General features: G+C 45.7%; 1 protein-coding gene and 1 long non-coding RNA gene across 2 annotated transcripts in view; both read left to right on the top strand.

The window, feature by feature from the left end:
• Positions 1-13,704, top strand: part of LOC122934737 (oocyte zinc finger protein XlCOF22-like) — a 676,648-nt gene that overhangs the window by 242,875 nt on the left and 420,069 nt on the right. The gene's annotated exons all lie outside the window — the stretch shown is intronic.
• LOC122934859 lies at positions 1,947-13,678 on the top strand. Its single transcript, XR_006388715.1, has 3 exons — positions 1,947-2,078; positions 13,385-13,529; positions 13,642-13,678. It is a non-coding gene; the product is annotated as an uncharacterized LOC122934859 (long non-coding RNA).

Genomic DNA, 13,704 nt, shown 5'->3' with positions numbered 1-13,704 from the left:
GGAGATACAGATGAATATGGAGATGAGCGCTTCCACAATGGAAGCGCACATCTCCTACTGCCCCCCCACCCCCGCTGGCAACTAGAACCAGAGCCGCGCCGCCTGTGGAGATCGGCGGTGAGGCCCTGAGGAATAAAAAAATAAATAAAAATGATTTGTTAAAACAGCCCAGCGGCCGTTTTTAACATGCTTTAGGGCGGCCTGGGGGGCAATTGCCTCCCTGCCCCCCTTCCCAGCCCTCCCCTGTCTGGGGGTCTCCTAATATTCCAGGGCGAGAGCAGACATGTCTGAGGAGAACTCCCCTCCTGTGAGCAGAGACTCTCTATGGCCGGTGCTGCCCCCTGCTGGCTGGACCTGCTATATATCACCTATAGAACCGCTCCATTCTAATAAACCCAGAACCAAGTCCAATAACTGACCTGCAGATCTCACCTCCTGGGGCTGCAGGACCTGCGATGATATACCTCCCAACCGTCCCGGATTTGGCGGCACAGTCCCAGACTGCAGTGGCTGTTGCGCTGTCCCGGTATGGGGGAGGTATGTCCCTCTTTCTGGCAGCTGTCTTTGCGCCTATAGGAAGCAGAGACAGTTGCCTGTTTTATGATGAAGCAGAGAGACGGCATCGGCTCCCGGCTTCATCTTCCCTCCCCCCTGCCGACTCGCCACTCCTCTGGTCTGTGTGGGGGACGGGGCTGCTGCTAGGAACAAGGTAAGTATGTGGTATTTATTTATTTTACTTCTTGTGTGGGGCACAATGTGGGCATATTACTGGGGGCACAATGTGGGCATATTACTGGGGGCACAATGTGGGCATATTACTAGGGGCACAATGTGGGCATATTACTAGGGGCACAATGAGGGCATATTAATGGGGGGCACAATGTGGACATATTACTGGGGGGCACAATGTGGGCATATTACTGAGGGCACAATGTGGGCATATTATTGGGGGGCACAATGTGGGCATATTACTGGGGGGCACAATGTGGGCATATTACTGGGGGGCACAATGTGGGCATATTACTGGGGGGCACAATGTGGGCATATTACTGGGGGGCACAATGTGGGCATATTACTGGGGGGCACAATGTAGGCATATTACTGGGGGCACAGCTGGGCATAATTCTGTAAAGACACAATGTGGGCATAAATATTGTGCAGTGGCATGAAGAGGGAATAATTACTATGTGGGGGCATTAAGGGGGCTGGGTGGGATTAGGTGTATAGTTATAAGGGATGAGCGAATCGACTTCAGATAAAACATCCGAAGTCGATTTGGATGAAACTTCGTTTCAATACTGTACGGAGCAGGAGCGCCGTACAGTACTAGAATGTATTGGCTCCGATGAGCTGAAGATATTACTTCACGAAGTCTCAAGTCGCGAGACTTTGTGTAATCCCTTCATAACTTGATTTCTACGGTAAAAAAACATTTCCAAGGTACCGCAAAGTTTTATGTGAATCGACTTTGGATGTTTCATCCGAAGTCGATTCGCTCATCCCTAATAGTTACGTTTTGGGCAGAGTTAGAACTTAGAGGGGTAGCCTAGTGCGGAAACAAATTGCGCGCCTCACAATTTGTTTCTCTTTATTTGTGTAGAAGTTGGGAGGTATGTGATGATGTCACATGACAGGAAGTGCTAAACAGTGAAAAACCTTTACTGCTTTACTCCTCCCCTCATGTGACTGATCACATGACTGTGACATCATCAAAGGTCCTGAAGTCACTAGGATATATAACATCGGTGAATTCTAAATGACTCCAGGACCTTTAATGATAAGTTATGGTCATGTGATCAGTCACATAAGAGGAGGAGTAACGAATAGAGTTTTTTTTCACTGTTTTAACACTTCCTGTCACGTGACCAATGTGATGTTTTTTCCCCAGCGTGTAACTGATCACATGACTGTGACATCATCGCAGGTCCTGCAGCCCCAGGAGGTGAGATCTGCAGGTCAGTTATTGGTCTTGGTTCTGAGTTTATTAGAATGGAGCGGTTCTATAGGTGATATATAGCAGGTCCAGCCAGCAGGGGGCAGCACCGGCCATAGAGAGTCTCTGCTCACACAGTCTGGAGGTGAGTTCTTCTCATGTCTTCTCTCTCCCACAATTAGGCTACGTCTACACCATGACATGTGTCGTGAGTAGGGTTCAGTGTACAAGGTTCGGGTTCTCCAAGGATTCCGTTATCAGGTACTATAAGTTATGGTCCGTGGTAGCGGAATCCATAACAGAATTCTTAGATAACCCGAACCTTGTACGCCCGACTTGAAAACAGAAGTTCGCCCAACGCTTGTCGTGAGACATATATTGTAATGCTAGTCTATGGTGTCTTGGATGGATTTTTTTCGACTGTCGTGTTGCATGAAGCAGTGGACACCATAGTGTAGCACTACAAAATAGGTCTCATGACACGTGTTGTGTTTTGCGTATTTATATTCCTGTCTGGTTTTAACCACTTACCAACCAATGACGTAATAGTACATCATAGCGGGAAGTGACTTCCGTCAGTTTGACGTACTAGATACATCATGGTGATCGGGCGGGCACAGGAGTGGTATGCGCCCGATCAGTGCAGGGGCCCCTGCTGTATCCACCAGCATCACTGTAAAAGCCGTTGCCAATGGGCTAACCCTTTCTATGCCGCGATCAGTGCCGACCGCAGCATACAAGGTGTTTGCGGTCAGTCAGGGTCTCCATCTGGTGGCGGGGATCCGATGGGTGAGAAGGCAGCCTTAGGCCTCTTACACACGACCGTATGGCTTTTTCTGTATTTTGCGGTCCGTTTTAAACAGATCCGTTTTTCCGTTTTAGTAGTGTTTCCGCTTACGTTCTGTTCTGCCATTCTTTGTTTCCATTTGTGATCCGTTTTTTGCAGATCGCAAACCTAGACGGAAGCATACAATAATGTTTAAACAGTAAGCAGATAAAAAAATTGGGCTGGGCATAACATTTTCAATAGATGGTTCCGCAAAAACTGAACGGATACGGGAGACATACGGATGCATTCGTTTTTTTTTTTTTTTGCGGCCCCGTTGACTTGAATGGAGCCACGGAACGTGATTTGCGGGCAATAATAGGACATGTTCTGTCTTTGAACGGAAATACGGAAACGGATTGCATACGGAGTACCTTCCATTGTTTTTGCAGACCCATTGAAGTAAATGGTTCCGCATACGGACCGCAAATGGAACCCGCAAAAAATGGAACGGGAAAAAAAAATTGTGTGCAAGAGGCCTTACAAATGCATCGGGACTTGCCTTCTATGGAAGCCTAGGAGATCCGGCCCTTGGCTGGGTCTCCTAGGCAACCTGTGTATTACAGATGTATTGTAATACATTGCAGAGGGGATCAGACCCCCAAAAGTTGAAGTTCCTGAGTCTGACAAAAATAAAAATAATTTTTTATCACCTTACACCACAAAAAGTGCAATACGATCAAAAAGTAGTTTGTACCTCAAAATAGTACCAATCAAATCGTCACCTCATCCCACAAAAAAATGAGCCTAATCGGTCAAAGAATATATACAGGTCCTTCTCAAAAAATTAGCATATTGTGATAAAGTTCATTATTTTCTGTAATGTACTGATAAACATTAGACTTTCATATATTTTAGATTCATTACACACAACTGAAGTAGTTCAAGCCTTTTATTGTTTTAATATTGATGATTTTGGCCACAGCTCATGAAAACCCAAAATTCCTATCTAAAAAAATTAGCATATCATGAAAAGGTTCTCTAAACGAGCTATTAACCTAATCATCTGAATCAACTAATTAACTCTAAACACCTGCAAAAGATTCCTGAGGCTTTTAAAAACTCCCAGCCTGGTTCATTACTCAAAACCGCAATCATGGGTAAGACTGCCGACCTGACTGCTGTCCAGAAGGCCATCATTGACACCCTCAAGCAAGAGGGTAAGACACAGAAAGACATTTCTGAAGGAATAGGCTGTTCCCAGAGTGCTGTATCAAGGCACCTCAGTGGGAAGTCTGTGGGAAGGAAAAAAGTGTGGCAGAAAACGCTGCACAACGAGAAGAGGTGACCGGACCCTGAGGAAGATTGTGGAGAAGGACCGATTCCAGACCTTGGGGGACCTGCGGAAGCAGTGGACTGAGTCTGGAGTAGAAACATCCAGAGCCACCGTGTACAGGCGTGTGCAGGAAATGGGCTACAGGTGCCGCATTCCCAGGTCAAGCCACTTTTGAACCAGAACAGCGGCAGAAGCGCCTGACCTGGGCTACAGAGAAGCAGCACTGGACTGTTGCATGTCATTCGGAAATCAAGGTGCCAGAGTCTGGAGGAAGACTGGGGAGAGGGAAATGCCAAAATGCCTGAAGTCCAGTGTCAAGTACCCACAGTCAGTGATGGTCTGGGGTGCCATGTCAGCTGCTGGTGTTGGTCCACTGTGTTTTATCAAGGGCAGGGTCAATGCAGCTAGCTATCAGGAGATTTTGGAGCACTTCATGCTTCCATCTGCTGAAAAGCTTTATGGAGATGAAGATTTCATTTTTCAGCACGACCTGGCACCTGCTCACAGTGCCAAAACCACTGGTAAATGGTTTACTGACCATGGTATTACTGTGCTCAATTGGCCTGCCAACTCTCCTGACCTGAACCCCATAGAGAATCTGTGGGATATTGGGAAGAGAAAGTTGAGAGACGCAAGACCCAACACTCTGGATGAGCTTAAGGCCGCTATCGAAGCATCCTGGGCCTCCATAACACCTCAGCAGTGCCACAGGCTGATTGCCTCCATGCCACGCCGCATTGAAGCAGTCATTTCTGCAAAAGGATTCCCGACCAAGTATTGAGTGCATAACTGAACATAATTATTTGAAGGTTGACTTTTTTTGTATTAAAAACACTTTTCTTTTATTGGTCGGATGAAATATGCTAATTTTTTGAGATAGGAATTTGGGGTTTTCATGAGCTGTAGCCAAAATCATCAATATTAAAACAATAAAAGGCTTGAACTACTTCAGTTGTGTGTAATGAATCTAAAATATATGAAAGTCTAATGTTTATCAGTACATTACAGAAAATAATGAACTTTATCACAATATGCTAATTTTTTGAGAAGGACCTGTATATATGGCTTTCAGAAAATGGAGACACTAAAACATGATAAAAAATTTTGTTTCAAAAATGCTTTTATTGTGTAAAACTTAAATAAATAAAAAAAGTATACATATTGGGTATTGCCGCGTTCGTAATGACCTGCTCTATAAAAATATCACCATCTACCCCCTCAGGTGAACGTCCTAAAAAAAAAACTGCCAAAAATATTTTTGGATCACTTTTAGAGATGAGCAAATTTCATATTTTGAAATTCGTTCACGCTTCGTTTGGTGGTAAAAGCAGAATTGCGTTATGTATTCCGTTACCACGGACCATAACGCAATTCTATGACAGAATGCCTTTAGAGGTATTCCGTTATTCATTCCGTCATAATAGAAGTCTATGGGCTGCAAAATGGATCTGTCCTGTTTCCGTTATGTTTGCTCTGCTGCTGCCACCAATGAAAGCGCAGCGGGGCGGAGGAGGGGAGGGTGCACTGCGCCACCAATGATAACTAACGCTTAATACATTACAAATACAGCCGGCGGCAGAAACACCCGGCACCCGACTTATGACAGGGCGCTGCGATGCGTGGCAATTAACCCCTCAGGTACCACACCTGAGGGGTAACTGTCGCTGATCGCAGCTTCCTGTCAGAGGTCAGGTGTCGGCAATGTCTTTTTGCCGCCGGCTGTATTTGTATTAAATGTTAGTTATCATTGGTGGCACAGTGCGCCCCCTCCCCCTCGCCCCCCACACCCCAATATTAAAATCATTGGTGGCAGTGGCCACAGGGTCCCCTCCCCTCCTCTTCATTGGTGGTGCAGTGGCAGCTTCTGATCAGAGCCCCAGCAGTGTAATCCTGGGGCTCCAATCAGTTACCATGGCAGCCAGGACGCTACTGAAGCCCTGGCTGCCATGGTAACATCCCTGCTGCTGTGTGCACAGAGCAGCAGGGACAGTGCGAGGTCCTATTCACCCTAATAGAGCTCTATCAGGGTGAATAGGACAAGGGATGAAAAGATCCCAGGTTCTAGCCCCTAAGGGGGGAAATAGTAAAACCATTAAGTATAAATCACCCCCTTTCCCAATTTTACATATGTAATATTTATTTATTGTTTATATATTTTATATCGCCACGTCCGAAAAGTCCAAACTATTAAAATATTTTAAAAAAACTCCTATGCGGTAAAACCGTAAAAGAAAAAAGAAAAACCATGCGATTCAGCATTTTTTTTTGTCACCTTGTCCCCCCCAAAAAATAGGATAAGACTGTTTGATTATGGGCCAGACATTCCATAAAATGAGGAATGCACGCAGCTTTTTTTTGTGTTTTTTTTTTTTTTTTTTTTTTTTTTTTTTGCGTGGTATCGAACGGTATCGAGTATCGCAATACTTTTTTATGGTATCGAAACAGAGTAAAAATTTTGGTATCGAGACAACCCTAATCTAGAGTAATTAAAAATCATATGTACCCCCAAATAATACCAATAAAACCGTCCCCTTATCCCATAGTTTCCAAAATGGGATTACTTTTTGGGAGTTTCTACTAGGGTTGTCAGACAATACAAAAATTTTGATTTAAATTCGATACTATGAATCAATACCATTTGATACCATGCATGTTCATTTGATACCATGTTTTTCCTTATTTTACTGTTACCGCGTTCACCACATAGGAGATATTTTTTTAATAGTTCAGACTTTTTTGGACGTGGCGACACCTACTATGTTTATTTTTGTTATTGTGTATATATATTTTATATGTAAAATTGGAAAAGGGGGCGATTTAGACTTAATATTTTGGTGTTTTAGTTTTTTTTACTTTTGTTTGACTTTTCATTTAATAACTATTAGCCCCCTTAGGGGGCTAGAACCATTGTCCTATTAACCCTAATAGAGATCTCCGATCGGAATCTGCCACTGCCACCAATGAAGATACTGAGGGGAGGGGGGGAGGGCTGTGGCTACTGCACCACCAATGCATAAAATTAACCCCTAAATACAAAAGTAGGTGGCGGATGCCGGCTCTATCACACAGCTGGCACCTGGCCTTAAGGACAGGGTGCAGCGATCCGCCGAACCACGTCAATTAACCCCTCAAGTGTGGCATCCGCCTCCTACATTTGTATTTAGGGGTTAATTATATGCATTGGTGGCGCAGTGTTAACAGCCCCTCCCCTCAGTGCCATCTTCTCATCAGTGGCCAGGGGCAGCCGCGTTACAGTAAGGAGGGACTTCTTCTCCACTGTGCCGGCTGATGAGAACCATGGTGGACTGTCCTGCCCAATACCCCTGATGAAGCCAGTCTGACTGGTGAAACATGTTGGGGGGCAGTGAATAGTTTTTAGGTGTCTGGTACTGGCATTGAGCATTCACAGCAATCCAGTGGAGTTACCTCCTGACTATGCTAAATACAGATAGCAGCAAGAGGTTTCTGACAGGTCATGCACCCCCGTCACCCTCACTTACAGCAAAGCCTAGTATTCATCAAAGACGAGTGCTTGCTAATTTAAATCTTGAGTATACTCTCACAGTGGTCATCACGCACTGTTATTTAGTATGTTTACAATAAAGATTTTATTTTAGAATTAATACGTTGGATTCTGGGGCAAGTAGGGCTTTAGTTTTGATGGATAAAAACTGTGCACCCCCTCACAATAGTGCTGTCCCCTTAGTGCCCCCTCACAATAGTGCTGTCCCCTTAGTGCCCCCTCACAATAGTGCTGTCCCCTTAGTGCCCCCTCACAATAGTGCTGTCCCCTTAGTGCCCCCTCACAATAGTGCTGTCCCCTTAGTGCCCCCTCACAATAGTGGTTTCCCCTTAGTGCCCCCTCACAATAGTGCTGTCCCCTTAGTAGTGCCCCTCACAATAGTGCTGTTCCCTTAGTAGTGCCCCCTCACAATAGTGCTGTCCCCTTAGTAGTGCCCCTCACAATAGTGCTGTCCCTTTAGTAGTGTCCCCTCACAATAGTGCTGTCCCCTTAGTGCCCCCTCACAATAGTGCTGTCCCCTTAGTGCCCCCTCACAATAGTGCTGTCCTCTTAGTGCCCCCTCACAATAGTGCTGTCCTCTTAGTGCCCCCTCACAATAGTGCTGTCCTCTTAGTGCCCCCTCACAATAGTGCTGTCCTCTTAGTGCCCCCTCACAATAGTGCTGTCCTCTTAGTGCCCCCTCACAATAGTGCTGTCCTCTTAGTGCCCCCTCACAATAGTGCTGTCCTCTTAGTAGTGCCCCCTCACAATAGTGTTGTCCACTTAGTAGTGCCCCCTCACAATAGTGTTGTCCACTTAGTAGTGCCCCTCACAATAGTGTTGTCCCCTTAGTAGTGCCCCCTCACAATAGTGCTGTCCCCTTAGTAGTGCCCCCTCACAATAGTGCTGTCCCCTTAGTAGTGCCCCCTCACAATAGTGCTGTCCCCTTAGTAGTGCCCCCTCACAATAGTGCTGTCCCCTTAGTAGTGCCCCCTCACAATAGTGCTGTCCCCTTAGTAGTGCCCCCTCACAATAGTGCTGTCCCCTTAGTGCCCCCTCACAATAGTGCTGTCCCCTTAGTGCCCCCTCACAATAGTGCTGTCCCCTTAGTGCCCCCTCACAATAGTGCTGTCCCCTTAGTGCCCCCTCACAATAGTGCTGTCCCCTTAGTGCCCCCTCACAATAGTGCTGTCCTCTTAGTGCCCCCTCACAAAAGTGCTGGCCTCTTAGTGCCCCCTCACAATAGTGCTGTCCTCTTAGTGCCCCCTCACAATAGTGCTGTCCTCTTAGTGCCCCCTCACAATAGTGCTGTCCTCTTAGTGCCCCCTCACAATAGTGCTGTCCTCTTAGTGCCCCCTCACAATAGTGCTGTCCTCTTAGTGCCCCCTCACAATAGTGCTGTCCTCTTAGTGCCCCCTCACAATAGTGCTGTCCTCTTAGTGCCCCCTCACAATAGTGCTGTCCTCTTAGTGCCCCCTCACAATAGTGCTGTCCTCTTAGTGCCCCCTCACAATAGTGCTGTCCTCTTAGTGCCCCCTCACAATAGTGCTGTCCTCTTAGTGCCCCCTCACAATAGTGCTGTCCTCTTAGTGCCCCCTCACAATAGTGCTGTCCTCTTAGTGCCCCCTCACAATAGTGCTGTCCTCTTAGTGCCCCCTCACAATAGTGCTGTCCTCTTAGTGCCCCCTCACAATAGTGCTGTCCTCTTAGTGCCCCCTCACAATAGTGCTGTCCTCTTAGTGCCCCCTCACAATAGTGCTGTCCTCTTAGTGCCCCCTCACAATAGTGCTGTCCTCTTAGTGCCCCCTCACAATAGTGCTGTCCTCTTAGTGCCCCCTCACAATAGTGCTGTCCTCTTAGTGCCCCCTCACAATAGTGCTGTCCTCTTAGTAGTGCCCCCTCACAATAGTGTTGTCCACTTAGTAGTGCCCCCTCACAATAGTGTTGTCCACTTAGTAGTGCCCCCTCACAATAGTGTTGTCCCCTTAGTAGTGCCCCCTCACAATAGTGCTGTCCCCTTAGTAGTGCCCCCTCACAATAGTGCTGTCCCCTTAGTAGTGCCCCCTCACAATAGTGCTGTCCCCTTAGTAGTGCCCCCTCACAATAGTGCTGTCCCTTAGTAGTGCCCTCTCACAATAGTGCTGTCCCCTTAGTAGTGCCCCCTCACAATAGTGCTGTCCCCTTAGTAGTGCCCCCTCACAATAGTGCTGTCCCCTTAGTAGTGCCCCCTCACAATAGTGCTGTCCCCTTAGTAGTGCCCCCTCACAATAGTGCTGTCCCCTTAGTAGTGCCCCCTCACAATAGTGCTGTCCCCTTAGTAGTGCCCCCTCACAATAGTGCTGTCCCCTTAGTGCCCCCTCACAATAGTGCTGTCCCCTTAGTAGTGCCCCTCACAATAGTGCTGTTCCCTTAGTAGTGCCCCCTCACAATAGTGCTGTCCCCTTAGTAGTGCCCCTCACAATAGTGCTGTCCCCTTAGTGCCCCCTCACAATAGTGCTGTCCCCTTAGTGCCCCCTCACAATAGTGTTGTCCCCTTAGTGCCCCCTCACATTAGTGCTGTCCCCTTAGTGCCCCCTCACAATAGTGCTGTCCCCTTAGTGCCCCCTCACAATAGTGCTGTCCCCTTAGTGCCCCCTCACAATAGTGCTGTCCACTTAGTGCCCCCTCACAATAGTGCTGTCCACTTAGTGCCCCCTCACAATAGTGCTGTCCACTTAGTGCCCCCTCACAATAGTGCTGTCCACTTAGTGCCGCCTCCTCTATAAACAGCTGATCAGCGGGGGTGCCAAGTGTCGGACCCCCACCGATCAGATATTGATGACCTATCCTGAGGATAGATCATCAGTATATACTGCCTGCATAACTACTTTAACTTCTGCCATGTGCTCTCTCCTCCCACAGCTGCGCTACTTTCACATCAGTGTCTTTGCTGGATCCAGCAGGTATTAGCAAAAACACTTCTGTTATGATAATAAATCCGGCTGGATTTGTTCCAAACAGATCCGGTTGTATTTTCTGTAAAATGACCATGACGGATCCGGCACTAAAACCATTGTAAGGGAATATGGAATTTGAGCCACATCTTCTCGGGTGGGGTATTAAAACAATATCAACAGCTATGCTCGGAGTTTGGGCTTCCTTCCTCACAGTTCTATAGATACCTACAACTCAGGCATGTATTGGATGCTCAAGCCAAAGTGGCTCCAATAGTGTTTGCATCTAATCATGCGCTGAACACAGTGGTGGCTGCTGGGTCGGTGAAAGGGGCAATCTCCGTGATGTATCAGGCCTTATTGGAAAACTTTCTCAAAGGACATCCGCTAAAAAGTAGTCATCAATGGGAAAGAGACTTGGGTGAGCTTACAGATGAACAATGGTCAGAGGTAGTAGCGCTTACCCCCACTTTATCTCTTAGCGAGGCTGCACGTCTCTCTCAGCTGTACCTAGTACACAGAGTATATAGGACTCCGGTGTTTCTGCATAAAGTAGGGTACAGGGACAGTCCAGATTGCCCGAAGTGTGGTAGCGCTGAAGCTGGTCTTTTACATATGATGTGGTCATGCCCCTCATTGACCTCCTACTGGAAAGCAGTACTACATCTTGTTAATAAGGTATATAATACTAAATTTAAGATGGATCCGAAAATTTGTGTTTTAGGAATACTACCAGAGGATAATTTACAATCGACAGTAGCTACTGGAATAGAGAGGATGTTGTATCAGGCGAGGAAGACTATTGCGGCAAAATGGATACAGGAGATACCCCCAGAGGTCTCAGAGTATGTTGCTAGATTGAATATGGTAGTTCGCCTTGAGAGGGGTGTGTATCAGAAAAGGAAATGCCTGACCAAATTTGAGGCAATTTGGGGCAGTTGGATAAATAGCTCGGGATGCTGCAGTCCTTGGTTAGCGCTCACGAGGAGTATACTAGGTACTCGTAGTGTGCTTCTGAATGCGATCACGGGGAGAGACAGTTTGTGGCTGGTGGAGTGTATGATGTATGTCTGCTAGTGACAGCTGGTGATAGTTTTGTGTAGGGATGTGATATGAGTTCGTGGGCTGAATACTATAACTGTATAGAAATATAGTTAATTTAAAATTACTGTTATTAGTCAGTACTAAAATCATTGGCACGGTGCCGATATAGAAAAAATGTGAGGTAGTAATGCTCCTATTGTAACTATGTCCTGCTCTTGGAGGGTTTGGGAGGGGGGTGAGTTTATAGAGCTATTTGTTGGTGGGAGGGTACGGGACTAGGTTTACTGTAAAAATCCTATTTGATCTTGGAAATTGTCGCTTGTAATGTCTTACAATCATAAGATATTGTAAGGCATCTAGGCACTATTGACTTACATTGTGTTTCATGCTGGATCCATCTTGATCGGTATCCCATGACCACACAAAAACTTGTATCTGGCACGGGATGCAACCAAAAGGAACGGAATGCATTCCATTCCGTTAAGTTTAGTTTTTTCCCCATTGACAATGAATAGGGACAAAACTGAAGCGTTTTCCTCCGGTTTTGAGATCCTATGACAGATCTCAATACCGGAAAGGAAAACTCTGATGTGAAAGTAGCCTTAGTTCAGTCCTACACATCAATTGAAGCAAAGTTGCTTATAACGTTCATCAAAAAAATGTTGAGCTAAAAAAAAATCAAGCAACGGATTGTGATATTGACAGCAAGTGAATATTTTCAGATGTTGAGGTTTATGAGGAAAATTGCATGTCTCGTGTGTTTAAGGGGCACACAAGATGGCAGCTTAAAGGATGGAGAACATGATGAACCACTAGGATTCTCCTCCATATCATAAATTAATAAAAAAGTGAGGAAATTGAAGCGACTCTAGAATCAATGTCCAAACGATGGCAGAAATGGTGAATATCGAATCAGAAATTTTGGACAATGATTTTCATATAAGAAAATTTTTCGCTGTGACCGTTCCAAGACTTCTCACTTCTCACCAGAAATGATTGCACATTTGTGCAGACATTGTGAAGTGAATAGAAACAGATCCAAATTTTTTTTTCAAATTACCCCATTTTAAAAATACTAAGTTGCAGTCCACTTTCTGTTGTCAGACAAGATCTGTCTCTGGTAAAACAGACCCAGAAGATGGATGAGAGGAAGTGGGGGGTGTCAGAGATAGCTGAGACCCTGAGCCTGATAAAATAACTGCTTCTACGAAGCTTCTGAAGATCACTGCCTTTCTGTAAGTGTGATTTACCCCTCTTTATCAGCTTTCTGAGCTCCTTAGAAAAAAACATAGTGGGAAGTAAGGGAAGTGAGGTCACTGCATACATTACCCGTAGAAGGGAGACACCCCCTGCTTCTGAGTGACATGCATCTAGCTGTGCAGCTGAAATGAGATAATATGGCTGAAAGAGACTTTAGGTAAGCCCAAACATAACAGTTCCTTCGCAGACTGTACAAAGAAGCACTGCCATTATCCAAACCTTTTTTGAAAACTCAGGTTCACTTTAAACACAATCATGAGAACAAATGCCTGTTATTATATTTGAAAACTTTCAAATTCTCTCAGGCTGCAGAAAGCATGTCAGATCAAGTGTCTGTGAACTTCCTATCAGTCATCCCATTAATAAAGACATTTACAGTAAAAAAAGATGAGAACTGTCTGCTGTATGTGGTAGACTGCGATGTGTATCCTGTGTAACACTGTATTCACTGTATAGCAGGAGGCCGGTTGACTGATTTATTATGGTCACCAGTCTGGTATGTATAAGACACCTCAATAGCTATGTCAATATTAATTTGTGAGACACTTTACTTGATGTAAGATGTTCTTCCAGATGTGATTTTGCTCACAATCCTCCTTCTTTCCCTCAGGTTTCTTAGGTTCAGGACTCTCTTCTTTTGAAAGACAATGGTCCTTTCCATCAATGACCCACCAAGGATGGACAAGGACAGAGACCACATCGCTGCAAGGATATTAGACCTCACCCTGGAGATCATCTCCTTGATAACTGGAGAGGTGAGAGTCTCACATGACATCACTCTTATCTCTAGTAATAAAACAGGGAAATGTCTGGAAAGGTGAAGGATTCTTAGAATCTCTGTAGTGATCGGCGTCTCCCCATACACAGGATTACACAGTAGTGAAGAAGTCATCCGGTGAGTGTGTGACACCCCGTGTGTCAGGAGGACGG

The sequence above is a fragment of the Bufo gargarizans genome, chromosome 4, assembly GCF_014858855.1.
Source record: "Bufo gargarizans isolate SCDJY-AF-19 chromosome 4, ASM1485885v1, whole genome shotgun sequence".
Lineage (NCBI taxonomy): Eukaryota > Metazoa > Chordata > Amphibia > Anura > Bufonidae > Bufo > Bufo gargarizans.
The sequence above is the reverse complement of the archived record's forward strand: the minus strand, read 5'-3'. Positions and strand labels throughout refer to the sequence as shown.